Genomic DNA, 5000 nt, shown 5'->3' with positions numbered 1-5000 from the left:
AACTTTGCGAATACATATCTTTCCTTTTTCAACTTCATCCCTTATGTAGTTGAATCTCCGCTCAATGTGACGAGTCTTTTGATGGGCACGAGGTTCCTTGATTTGAGCAATCGCACCTTCGTTGTCACAAAAGATCTCAAGAGGGTCCTGAATGGAAGGGACCACTCCTAAGTCGTCGATGAATTTCTTCATCCATGCAGCTTCCTGAGCTGCCAGTGAGGCGGCAATGTACTCCGACTCTGTAGTGGATAACGCAACAACCTCCTGTTTCGCACTCTTCCAAGAGACCGCACCACCATTTAACATGAATACATAACCGGATTGTGATCGGGAGTCATCTCGATCAGTTTGGAAACTCGCGTCCACGTAACCTTTTACAACGAGTTCCTCCTCACCAGACCCATATATTAGAAACATATCCTTAGTCCTTCTAAGGTATTTCAATATACATTTAACCGCAGTCCAATGACTATTTCCTGGGTTATTCTGGTATCTACTTGTCAAGCTAAGAGCGCATGACACATCCGGTCTAGTACATATCATTGCATACATGATAGACCCAATAGCAGATGCGTATGGGACTTTCTTCATTTTCTCTTGTTCATCTTTCGTGGTAGGACACTGAGATGAACTGAGAACAGTTCCCTTTTGAATAGGTACCAAACCTTTCTTAGAGTTTTCCATCTTGAACCTTTTCAAGACTTTATCAATGTATGTACTTTGACTTAAACCTATCAATCTCTTGGATCTATTTCTATAGATTCCAATCCCCAATATGTATTGTGCTTCTCCAAGATCCTTAATGGAGAAGCAACCTTTTAACCAAGTTTTGACCTCTTGCATTGTGGTTATATCATTCCCAAATAATAATATATCATCCACATATAGCACAAGGAACATCATGGAGCTCCCACTAGCCTTCTTGTATACACAAGCTTCATCACCATTTTTAATGAAGCCAAATTTCTTTGCCTCTTCATTAAAACGATGATTCCACATTCTCGATGCTTGCTTCAATCCGTAGATTGATTTCTTTAACTTGCATACCTTTTTAGGATTTTTCGGATCGACAAAACCTTCGGGCTGTACCATATAGACATCTTCCTCAAGATATCCATTTAGGAAAGCGGTTTTGACATCCATTTACCAAATTTCGTAATCATAATGAGCAGCGATGGCAAACAATATCCTAATAGACTTTAGCATTGCCACAGGCGAGAAGGTTTCATCATAGTCAACCCCTTGAGTTTGAGTGAAACATTTTGCTACAAGTCTAGCTTTGTATGTATCCAAGTTTCCATGTATGTCGGTTTTCTTCTTGAAAAGCCACTTGCAATCAACTAGCTTAGAGCTAGGAGGTTGCTCAACAAGTTCCCAAACTTGGTTATCATACATGGATTGCATCTCGGCGTTCATGGCTTCTTGCCATTTATCTTTATCAATCCTTGATAAAGCATCTTCGTAGTTTGTCGGTTCATCCAAATCAACCGTATAGCAACCTTCCACGAGAAACCCATATCTCTCGGGAGGATTACTAATCCTACTAGATCTTCGAACGTCTTGTGTACCTTGATCATCCACTTGATCATTTTCAACATCCTCATGTTGAGTGCTAGTGTCAACCAATTGTGTATCATTGGCTTGATCTTGTACCTCTACAAGATCTATTTTCCTTTCACCATCACCTTCCATAAGGAACTTGGTTTCAAGGAATTCCGCTTTCCGAGCAACAAATACCGTTTGCTCGGATGGATCATAGAAGTAATATCCCATGTCATCTTTGGGATATCCTATGAAGATACACTTTGTGGATCGAGCATGTAGCTTATTTGCTACATAACGCTTAGGATAAGCTTCACATCCCCATACTTTCAAGTATGAAAGAGAAGGAGGTTTTCCAAACCACATCTCATGAGGAGTTCGTTCCACTTTCTTGGTTGGGGCCATATTTAAAATACGAGCCGCGGAGCTTAGACAATAACCCCAAAATGATAGAGGTAACGAGCTTCTAGCCATCATAGATCGAACCATATCCATTAGGGTTCGGTTCCTCCTTTCGGAAACTCCATTAAGTTGGGGTGTTCCGGGTGGAGTAAGTTGTGAGATGATCCCACAACTCCTAAGATGATCTTGGAAGGCATCGCTTAGGTATTCACCTCCTCTATCGGTACGAAGTACCTTGATTGTCCTATTGAGTTGATTTTGTACTTCGTTTTGATATTCTTTAAATGCTTCAAACGTTTCGTCCTTGTGTCTTAGTAAGTAGACATATCCGAAACGACTAAAGTCATCAATGAAAGTAACAAAGTATCTTTCACCTTTCCTAGTCATGGGTTTAAAGGGTCCACATACATCCGAATGTATTAATCCCAATAAATCTTTAGCCCTTTCATAGGTCCCTTTGAAAGGTGTTTTAGTCATCTTGCCTTGTAAACAAGATTCGCATACATCAAATGAATCCATTTCATTTGATTTCAAAAGTCCATTCTTTTGAAGTGTATGTATTCGGTTCTTGTTTATATGACCAAGGCGACAATGCCATAAATAGGAATCACTCAAATCCCTTTTGAGTTTCTTGGTGCTAGTATGGTATATAGAGCTCGATGATGCGTCATCATGAACCAATTCATAAATTCCATTTGAAGGCGAAGCCTTGAAATAGAATACATTATCTTTAGAAAAATGGATATCATCATCAATAAAATTAACATTGAAACCACATTGTCTTAAGCGAGAAATAGAAATAATGTTTCGACATAAATCCGGTGCATACAAAACATTTTCTAAAATAAGCTCCAATCCACTTGGAAGCTTCAAGACAAATTCTCCTTGAGCTTTAACATGCACCTTTGCACCATTGCCCATATAGAGACTTGATGTTCCCGCTTTATGATCACTTCTTTTGAACCCCTGCAAAGTATTGCAAATATGAGTTCCACATCCCGTGTCTAATACCCATGTATTAGAAGAAGTAATACTAAGCTCTACATATACCATGTATATATTACCTGAGGTTTGCCCTGCATCCCTCTTGTCCTTCAACTCTTTAAGATAGACCGGACAGTTTCGTTTCCAATGACCCATCTCACCGCAACCGAAACATGGGTCTTCCTTGGGGTTTGCCTTCTCGGCTACCTTTTGCTTCTTTGCCTTGTTGATGGTTGGGGTAACCATCTTCCCCTTCCCTTTGCCTTGATGGGCGGGTCCTTTTCTCTTAGCCACCTTTGGCTTAGAGGTGTTACCTTTAGACCCACCTTGATCGATTGCTAACACGGGTAAAGTCCTTTTACCCATGCTAGTTTCCGCCGTCCTAAGCATACCATGAAGCTCACCTATACTCTTATCCATCCCATTCATGTTGTAATTAATTACAAATTGATCAAACCTCTTTGATAGGGAGTTAAGGATAAGATCGGTGGCTAACTCATTAGATATGTTAAGGTTAAGACGGTTAGCACGATCGATAAGGCTTTTCATCTTAAGTACATAAGATGAAACCGATTGGGTATCGTCCATACGACAAGCATGAAGCGCCCGAACCGTTTCGAAACGCTCAACATGTGCTTGTTGGAGAAACATCTCCTTCAATTGTGTTATCATGTCGTATGCGCTATGATGCTCGAAATCCTTTTGGAGTTCGGGTATCATAGTCCCAAGCATTAAGCCTGAGACTTGAAGGGAGTCGTGGCAATACTTATCGTAAGCGGCCATTGCCTCCACATCATTCTCATCCGGTTGATCGGGAATGGGGTCCTCAAGCACATACATTTTATCCTCTTGTTTGAGGAAAATCCGAAGATTGCGGAACCAATCCATAAAATTTGTATGGTTGAGTTTGTCTTTCTCGAGGAGAGACCGTAACGATAGGTTGTTAAAGTTAAGTGGTGCGTTGTTCATGTTGTTGTTGTTATTAGCGGCCATCTACAAAATTCAACAAAGTTCATTTAAGTATTGATTTCAAATTTAATAAACAATACCCTTTTAATTTGTTTTATTAAATATTAGAATCCAACGGTAAATCAAATTTCGGTTAGGTGACCTTTATCCCGTTATTTGATTTTGCTAGGTAGTCATAATGACAATTGCAATCCTTTTGCAACTTCTAATTTATGGGATCATGCAATCCTTTTGCATGGCATATTAATCCCATCAACGCCTATTTGTTCCTCATGCTTCGGTGACCCTAAGTTCATGATTCCCAAATCAAGTTGTCCTACTTGTGTAGACATGTAGACTTAAGATACAAGTGGTTAGGTGACCTTTATCCCATATGTATGTGAAGTGTACCTTATTCATATTAGTTCACTCATGACGGTTAGGTGACCTTTATCCCATCAAGAGATTCCTAATATGTCTAAGTGTTTCCACAAAAGGATGGCGTTTAACTTGTTTGCCTTGTTTTAGTTAAGGGATTTTAAGTTTTCATAAATTCTAGTTTAAGAAAACATTTGCCATACACCAACATGCATTTGGTGTATAGTTCATTATGAAAAGCCAATTTCATGTCTATAATTAAACCAATTACATGATGTAAACCATTTTATATATATGATCCTAATCATGATCTTAATAACCGTTTATTAATGTCCTTTTAGCCATTTTTAATTTAACCATTTAAATTGACGTTTTGCATGTCGTTAATAATGTCAATTTTAACCAATTTAAATTGCCATTTTAGATTGTTGTTAACTTGTGTGATTAACTTGTAGCAAACAAACATACAATCCACATAATCATACAAAACAACCACGCATGCAAAATCATATGTTCACAATCAAGCCATTTTTGGTAGACATTTGTTTAGCCGAAAACAAATGCCACCGGTTAAGGGTAATAACACAAAGTAGGAGATTTTAAAATCTCCCACTTAATCTTGCATCCAAATGCTTCTTCATGTGTTCTTCAAGTCTTCATCATCTTCATCATTTTACAAAATATATCCTAATACATTTTGTCTAGAAAATGAAATACAACCTAATCTATTTTACATACCAAATATA

Source organism: Rutidosis leptorrhynchoides, chromosome 11 (genome assembly GCF_046630445.1).
Source record: "Rutidosis leptorrhynchoides isolate AG116_Rl617_1_P2 chromosome 11, CSIRO_AGI_Rlap_v1, whole genome shotgun sequence".
Taxonomy (NCBI): Eukaryota; Viridiplantae; Streptophyta; class Magnoliopsida; order Asterales; family Asteraceae; genus Rutidosis; species Rutidosis leptorrhynchoides.
The sequence above is the reverse complement of the archived record's forward strand: the minus strand, read 5'-3'. Positions refer to the sequence as shown.